Here is a 9,286-nt window from a genome sequence, read left to right on the forward strand (position 1 = left end):
TCTAAATAGAGTTACCACTGACCTACATCATGAATGGGGGGGGGGGTGGTGGGTGTCAGGACATTTTAAAATTTTAAAGCTTTTATGTTTTGTCTATAGATTATACTAAAAATATGAACTCAATAGTTGTAACATCTTCTATATGTATATTGTTCTCTATAAAATGTTGCCTAACTGTTTATAGGCTAACACTTTGTACTAGAAATTAAAAGAGAATTTTCTTGTCAATTTTTCCAAATGGCTGTTAATGATTGATTGTCCGGACACACAACAACTGGGTATACTGTACATTTATTTTTCACATCATTAAACTTTTCTAGTTCACAGTATAAATTGTTTTATTCTGATTAAATTTTGATTTTCCGAAATTTTGGAGAGGTCTCAGCCTTAATGTAGAAATTAAACATCTCTTTTTAATTCCTGCTCAACCATAGGATACCATTGCTCTTTTATACCCCTTTCATATTGCGATTTTCACCGGCGAAGTTCGCCAGTGAAGGGGAAAGTGTCCAGTATGAAAGGTACACAGGAGAACTTCACCAGTGAAGTTCGCCGGCGAACTTCTCCACCCCTAGAGGTGGAGAACTTCGCCAGTGAAACTGTTTCACCGGTGAAGTTCGCCTGTAAAAAGCCAGTATGAAAGCAAACCGGAGAACTTCTCCTCTTTAATGACATCAGAGGTCAATTTTTTCTCTCCCGAAGTCTCCTGTACCGAGATTCCGTGCACGATAGTTGCAAGCTCAGCTGGATACTATGGCCAAGTTTATACCCTCTAAAATATATTTTTTTTACTAACAATATTTATTAGGAAGCAATTTTTAAATGCATAAAATGCGCTAAATATAAAAACAAGGTGATATTGTTTGTTTTTCTCGTAATACTTCCAAAATACATTGTAATTACTTTTGTTATACCTTTTGTAAAAGGTAAGAAGTAATGTTAACAATTTTCTTTTGTTTGTTCTGCAATCGCCCGTTGACTTTTGCTGGGGAAGAAATGTCAGTGCGAAAGGGTTTTTGTTCTTCGCCGGTGAAGTGAGGAATGCGAGGCGGAGAACTTCGCCGGCCAACTTCGCCGGTGAAAACTAAAGAGGGCAGTATAAAAGGAATATTTAGTTTGTATCTTTTCCCATCTCATCCATCGGCCCTCACCCTTCAGATTATATTGAAACATGATAAACACATTTGCAAAATTGCAAGCATCAATATTAGAAATGATATGTACTTGTTCAGAACATGTAGCATTTATCTTTCTATATTTAAACCTTCATTGTTCTCCTCTATGCCTCTTTTAAAAATGATGAAAACAAATACCTTACATTATACTTGATAAATGTACACATTCATCCTTGCTTTGATATTTTACTCAATGAACAATATACAGTTAAAAAATTAAGGTTGCAGAGTATTCATTTATATAATTTACATAAGAAAATTTATTTTTTGTTTTCTTTTTATTTTCATCATGAGTGCAGCAGGGTGCTACATAAGCACTTGCCCGATTGCCCGAGCAAGTAAAAGTTAGAGTTGGGCAAGTGTTTTGAAGTAAAGACCAAAACTACTTGCTCAAATTGAGCAAACAAACTTCTCACTGTAGAATGACTAAAATCGGGGTCAATATGATATACTGACCCTATTTTTGGTCATGGTAGGCAAGATAAAATCACTTTGGAAAAAGAAATGCAATATCAAAGTAGGTAAATTTATAAAACCGCAAAACTTTCTTTTGAAGAGGGAAAACTGTTTTTTTCAATGATTTTTTTTCAGGCAAGTGAAATAGATTTTTGAGAAAGTATATTCCAACTATTTGAAATTTACTTGCCCAACTGGGCAAGTGCTTCTAAGAAGTTATGCAGCACTCTGGTGCAGTTACAAAGCTCTTGGTCTAATAACCACTGCACATCTAACAATCAAATTATCAAATATATTTAATTTTACATACTGCCCTCTTGTGTCAAAGACAATACAGTCATGTTCAGAGAAGAAATTGCAATAATCTGTGAGGCTACAGAAACTCCTCATTTTACAGATTGATATTTTACAATGGAAATCTGCATTGCCAGGCAATTCTAAATCGTTAATTCAATATGAGATGCTAAATAAAGGCAAATCAATGGAACATAAAGAGGAAAATCGATACATACATACATATCAAGTTTTTATTACAAGTATGATAATGATAGGTCAAACAATTTTACCTTCTTTTGGAAATACAGCCTTTCTATCATTCCTACGAGGGCTCCCTCTGGAGGCACGGGATTGGAAGGACATCTCCTTGGACCCTGATATACATTCACCTGTAAAGACATATAAAGCAATATTCAAACAAACTTCAAATTGCAATAAAGTGTTTAATAAAAAGCCTTGTCATTTAAAGTACAGAACATGTTCATTTGCCTGGGGGGATGTACACTGTATATTTGGCATGTTTTTCTGCCATTGTTGTTGTTATTGTGTGACTCTCATTTTGATTATCTCATCATCATCACTTTCATCATACATTTAATTAACATCATACCACCCACCATCATCATAACCAACATCAAGGGTGGAAATCTCTCCTAAAATGTAGGGGGGACCAGGAACTGGAAAATTTGACAAGCAAAAAAAAAAAAAAAAAAAAAAAAAAAGGTTATCAACCTAAATGTAAGGTTACGACCAAAATAAATTTAACAAGCAAAAAAAAAGGTTATCACCCAAAATGTAAGGAAGTTGCGACCAAAATACATGTTTTATTTATATTTTGAATGATGTATTTCTTTCCATCATAAAAGACCCAAAAATAGTAGGGGGGACATTTGATATTCTGTCCCCCTACTATTTTGGGTAGGGGGACAGAATATCAAATGTCCCCCCCCCCCCCGACTGTACAAGCTGTAATCAACACCATAAACACCGGCATTACTACTATCAACATCTCCGTCATATATGAACATATCTACCACCACTAACACCATCATCATATCCACCACCATCCTCCTCAACATCATCACTATCATCTTCATCACCACCAATCCACCACCATCATCATCATCGTCTACACCCATTTACAACTCATATCACGATCCAGAATATCAAAGCAGACAGTGCTTTGATATGAACGCTTGTAATTTTTTTTTTTTTAAATATACAATGCATTCTTGCATGAACACCTGACAAGGGTAGCAGTGCTAAAGTCATGGTATGCAGCATATAGAAATATTATATTGAGGATTATATGAATGTCGCTTCAATGCATATTATTATAATTGGCATTTATATAGCGCTTTATCAATCTACGACTGTTCAAAGCGCTTCACAATTATTATTACCCGGTCACAGCATTCCAAGCAGCCCGTTAGGTGCAAACTTGCTCAACCAACCATAATGACGGTTGTTTCCTAGCGGTTCCCAATTAGCACCTGGGTGAGAGTAGCAAAGTGTGGATTGACGCCTTGCCAAAGGACGCTAGGCCATGGTGGGATTCGAACACACGACCCTCTGATTACAAGGCGAGAGTCAGAACCACTACACCACGGCACTTCTACGAAAAAAAAAATTTACCTGGTAAGTTAGTCTGCTGACTCCTTCTCATTATCTGTCTATTGAGGTCATCTAGCAATGTGTATAGATCTTCACAAGACTAAATATTCTGCCATGTATGATCTATTGAAGAAAAAGGGGATCATACGAGTTCCCAGATTAGTATTTCAAGATCAAATAATAAATAAAGTTGAGTTTGCATATATCAGCCTTCTACAAGTCAAATAATGAATTGAATTGAAATATTGCCTTCATAGTTGAAGTAATTATCATAAAGTGTAGATGCAAAGCAATTATTTGTATTCTATTAAATTAAAATCTGGTTCCAAAGGATTTAACTTTGAAGATACACAGTCACCTGTCGGCTCCACTCCAATTCACTACTGCTACACTACGCTCCACCTCCCCGAACTTCGAGACCATGAACTCGATCTGATATTCCGAGTGACAAAGTGGGATTTTATGGGGGGAAAATATAAAATTCATGCAACATCACAATCTTTAAAAACAATTACAACTAATATACTTACTTAACACAAAGTTTCACTTCTTTTCCATGCTTCTATCAGTCTCAAAATCAGTGATTTAGAGCCAACATGAAGTTCTTCACACATATAAATAATTTGCTGCCGATTTCAAAACATCGCATGCGCGAGGGTACGAGCTCGTACTGGACCCGGTACCTCGTGCATATCACATGTTTTGAAATCGGCAGCGAATTATTTATATGTGTGAGGAACTTCATGTTGGCTCTAAATCACCAATTTTGAGACTGATAGAAGCATGGAAAAGAATAACGTTAGACAGGAATAACCGTCGTTTCTGGGGATTTATTCAACAATTTCTGACATTTTACTGTAATCCTCATACACCGACAGTAGAGTGTTCGTGTGAGCTGGCATGTGTTATCACGCCCTCCCTTTTGTCAATCCACAGTCCACAGTTTGATGTAATTTTACACATAGAATTTACACTCTAAGGATTTTTAAACTACAAACTTTCAATACTTGATATTCCATGATTAAAATACTTTAAACGATATAGATGAAAATAATACTTTACCAATGTTTACTTGTCCAAGACACAGGAAAAACAATCAAAATGGCAGCCAAACTATGAAATATTTACAAACAAACGGAGAGGGCAAATTATTCAACAAAAAACCCCAACATGGCCAAAGTTCATTGACCTTACATGACCTTTGACCTTGATCATGTGACCTGAAACTCTAACAGGATGTTCAGTGATACTTGCGTTGCATAAACAATGTTAAACAATGTCGCCTGGGTCTAACCGGCCATGTAGACGATTAATAGCCCTTCACTCACCTCCGTGCATGAATGAACATTACGCACGGTGCGCCCGCAATACCCCCAAAATTACCCCCGATGATCAGTCAGTGTCAAGGTTAACCAGTGAGAGTTCTGTGTCTGGATAAATGAAGGTCAAGTCAAGTACGTGTTCAGCCGCAACAAACAGGACCTCTAGACTTTCGCTGGACACCACGTACTATCGAGGGATATTATACACCTTGGAGCTCAGGGGCATTTATTCAGTAAGTGCCTCAATCATACTTAATTAATACATTAATGGCGTTGCGAGTAGGATCCAGCATTTTGGTGATCAAATGTTAAACACTGCTCACCATTTTGAACCCGTTTAAGGAACACGTTTTCTGCACGGGATACCGGATAGAATTAAAACTTGTGTTAGGAACTTAGGAGTTAGGTAGGATCTAATATAAATACGGTACGTTAGAAGTAGGCCAATAATAATTAGTTTGTGTACATATTAAATAGTTATTGCTGTCACTGGCTAGGTATAGGGCGTAAATTGCTTAAACTAGCTATTTATCTAAACGCAAAACATTCCGCCCTAACGTAGCTGCCGCCATTACGTGTGGCTGCCTTTGTCTTTTGTGAATAGCCTATTGAATTCGGGCGTGACTCACATGATTCGAATTTCGCGCCAGCGGTAAAAAACGCGGCTCGAATGATAATTGTTGCCAATTTACAATTGGAGGCAAAGTAAATCTGTTAAATAAATTTTTCCCTTTCTCATATTGGCATCCTTTTAAATAAAATTTAATATTGGTCGAGTTAATTTAAATATAACTTTCCCTTACTGTTCTCTAAAAGTAAATATAAAAGGAAAACCTGTAGTTTAAATTAATTCTTTATGCTTATTTAGGTACTCTGCTATCACAGGCGGTCTCATTTAGCATTTAATGTAGATTTAATTGTTCTCTTTTTGCAATTAAATTTTGTGACCCGATTATTGTTTCCATTTACCATTTAATGATATTTGCTCTTATTTTTGGAATCAATATTGTTTCCTGATACTTCTAAATCGGAAACATTGGCAGTGGTAAAGATCAATTTATCACACTGCACCAGAAAGATTACAATAAATAAGTTGATGAATGATAGGAAATTTGCAATTAATTATTGTTATTTTGTCATTCTCTAAAATAAGAAATAATTGCAGATAATTTTTAACTGGAAAATCCGCTCTATTGTCACCAATTATTTGATGTTAACTTCATAACTTGCAAATAATTGATAATATAATTGGATGTAATTTTCTATTTGTATTTGCAATAGTTGAATGAATGCTTACAGCTTCAATTTGCAAATAATTGATTAACTGTTAAATTGCAAATCATTTGAATTTGCGATTGGTTTGCTGAATTAAGTGGATAAATTTTAAATGATTATTGCTGAATGTAATTGATGTATTTCTCCACTATTTTCTAGCGAATATTCATCAATTGTCTTTGAATTAATTTTATTTGCGGATTTTAATTTTAATTTTCTTCGCAATGGATAAGATCCGTATTAATTCTTGTGATAGGGATGACTTGTTACGAGTACCAGGCATTGGCTCTGCCACTGCCGATCGCATTCTTGCGTTACGCGAAGCTACCGAAAACATCACTCCCGAATTATTAGCTTCGGTCCCGCATATTCGTAACTTAAACGAAGTGATAGATGCTTTTGATTTTACACCTGCTGGTGCAGATGCACTCGCGCATATTTCACCGGTGCCTCAGGCACGGAGGAGAACTCCTCCACCGCCTATTGCCCCGTATCCTTATGATCGTTTTCCGGCACCAGGACATCCTAGGGCTGCATCCCTCCCGATAAGACTCTCTGACTCTACTGTGTCATATGGTCAGCAGGGACAATCCCTACCTCTTGACATCGGTAGACCTCAAGCTACTAGGCCCATTGCGACACCGCGGGCCACAATAGCTAAACAATTACAGGGTGCTCAGCAAGGAGCCTCCACACCCCAGAATAAGGTTGAACAGCCCTTAATGGGAGAGGGGGGAAGGCAAACCCAGGGCGTGCCGAGAGATCATCTTGAAACAATCCCCGATTGCGGGGTACAGCAGCATATGTATGGCGAGCCAAGTGGTCCCATGGACGAGCCACTGCATTCATATGGCGAGCCAATTGGTCCATCTGCCTTCCAGACTGTAAAACAGTCTCGCCTTCCAAGGGAGCACTCCATCCAGGAGGCTTCACATCTTTTGAGAGAGTTACTTTCTCTGTTTCAGATGGAAGTGCCCCCAAGGCAGCTGAAAGAGGATCAATTTAATGGGTCGTTTCCCCGAAGACCAAGGGATGATCTCTATTATGATCGATGTACTCATATTCGTGATCGATATCTCCCTGACGATCGTGATTGTTATCATACTCGTCAGACTTACGATCGGACCCCAACTCATGCTCTAAGGGATGATGATTTTTATCCCAATCAGGGTGGAAACCAGAGGGGATATTCAGTAAAGGTGTCGCCGCCACCTGTTCGCCGGCTCTCACCACTGCCTCATCCCGAACTGAATCAGCCTCCTAAGCCGGCTCCTAGGTCCAATCAATTTAAGCTGGGTTCTGGACCTACCCGACAGAAGAATGTCTCTTCCGTTACAGTTCCAAAGTTCAACCAGCCAGAGCCAAGGCCTTCACCCAAACTTCAGGGCCATAGTTCAAACCGGCCCGAGATAGTTCCCCCCACCATTTCCTCAGGAAATTCAAGAATGCCTCCCAAGCCCGCTCCCAGGACATATTTACCTAGAACAATTGTTTTTAATGGTTCAGGGAGCTGGCACGCATTTTTTGCCAAGTTTACATCATTTGCCAATGATAGTAATTGGGATGAACAACATAGGCAAAACCAACTGTGTTGGGCATTAGATGGGAAAGCCAGCGAGTACTACGCCTCACTGATTAGACGTGAACCGGCCATAAGCTACTATGATGTAGTTCTGAAGTTGGAGAAACGATTTGCTCCACAGGAACTCCCGGAAGTCGCCCAGGTGCATTTTAATTATGCAAGGCAAACTTCCGAAGAATCATGTGTAGAGTGGGCCGAGCGACTACAGGCTTTAGCATCTCAGGCATTCCCCAATCTGCCCGATAGTTACGTGCAGAAGCAGCTTGTGCTGCGCTTCTGTCAGGGATCGACTGATCGCGAAGCGGGGCAGCACACACTAAATCATCAACCCCTAAATCTTGATGATGCCTTACGAGTTTCCCGAATGTTCCAGCATGCCAGACAGGCCATGCAAGGTAAACCTCGGAAGGACATCAGACAGTTATCTACCTGTGTAGACCCCTTTGAGAAGAAAGTGCGGAAGATGGAAATACCTGTCCCATCTTCACTTACTTCTCACTGTTCCGATCTTAGCCTCGAAACTCGAGTCTCCCGACTAGAACAGAAATTTGATTCGTTTCAGAACTCTGTCAAAGGACAGCTAGACTCAGTCGAAGCAAAGGTGGGAACACTTCACTCTATGGTGCAAGGGCTCATCACAACCCTTCAAATGAGGAGTGATCCTCCTAAACCCAGATCGTCCCCAGGAAGGACGTCCCCGGCCAGAGGAAAACTGAGGTCACCGGGCCCAGACAATCCTTGCTTCAAATGTGGCAAATCCGGCCATTTTAAACGGGACTGTCCAGAAGTTGAACAGTTGAAGACTGTTTTATTTGTTGGTGACGAACCGGGAAACGAGTTGGGATCGGAGGAACTAGCCCGACCCCGATCCACATAGCCCAGGGCACTAGTCAGAATTCTTCGCAGGTTCATACACTAGTCCAGAAAGATGGAGTGCCCCCATTCCCTGCCTTACATAAAGTGACTGACGCAACTGTTGAATATAAGTCGGTAGTGTGCCCCACCTCTACTTCACCTACTCTTGCTTCCTCAGCAAAGGTAACTGAAGAGTCGAGGAGTAATACTGGTGCAGACTTCCGAGGACATACTCAGTTGCAGTCTACCCTGGTAGAAAGGAAGGGACAGCCTTCATCTAGTATAACCTGCCCATGGGTGCTACCTCCATGGCCCCCACCAGCTGAACCAAAATCTGATCACAGTTAATGAAACAGCAGGAGCCATTGAACTTTTTGTATTTAATGCCACTGGCCGAAACCTAAGTTGGAAATCAGGCATGGTAATTGGGGAAGCCTTAGGAGCTACCGCCATTAAACCACACTTGGATCCACCAAATCCACCAACCTAGGACAGTAAGCAAGTGCGGGGTGTCGGTTTATCTTCGCCGACTCCAATCCCTGCTCACTTACAGGGTCTTTGGGAACAGTCTATCGAACTCTCAAGGAATTACTGTTATAATTCTTTGCCAGAGATAAATTTGACCTCGGGAAATTTACCGAAATAGAACATTACATTAACACGGGAAACGTAGCGCCAATCAAACAAAGAATGAGGCGCAACCTTATCACACCTTATCGGCCATCTGCTAA

Source organism: Lytechinus variegatus, chromosome 4, assembly GCF_018143015.1.
Source record: "Lytechinus variegatus isolate NC3 chromosome 4, Lvar_3.0, whole genome shotgun sequence".
In the NCBI taxonomy this organism is placed as follows: domain Eukaryota; kingdom Metazoa; phylum Echinodermata; class Echinoidea; order Temnopleuroida; family Toxopneustidae; genus Lytechinus; species Lytechinus variegatus.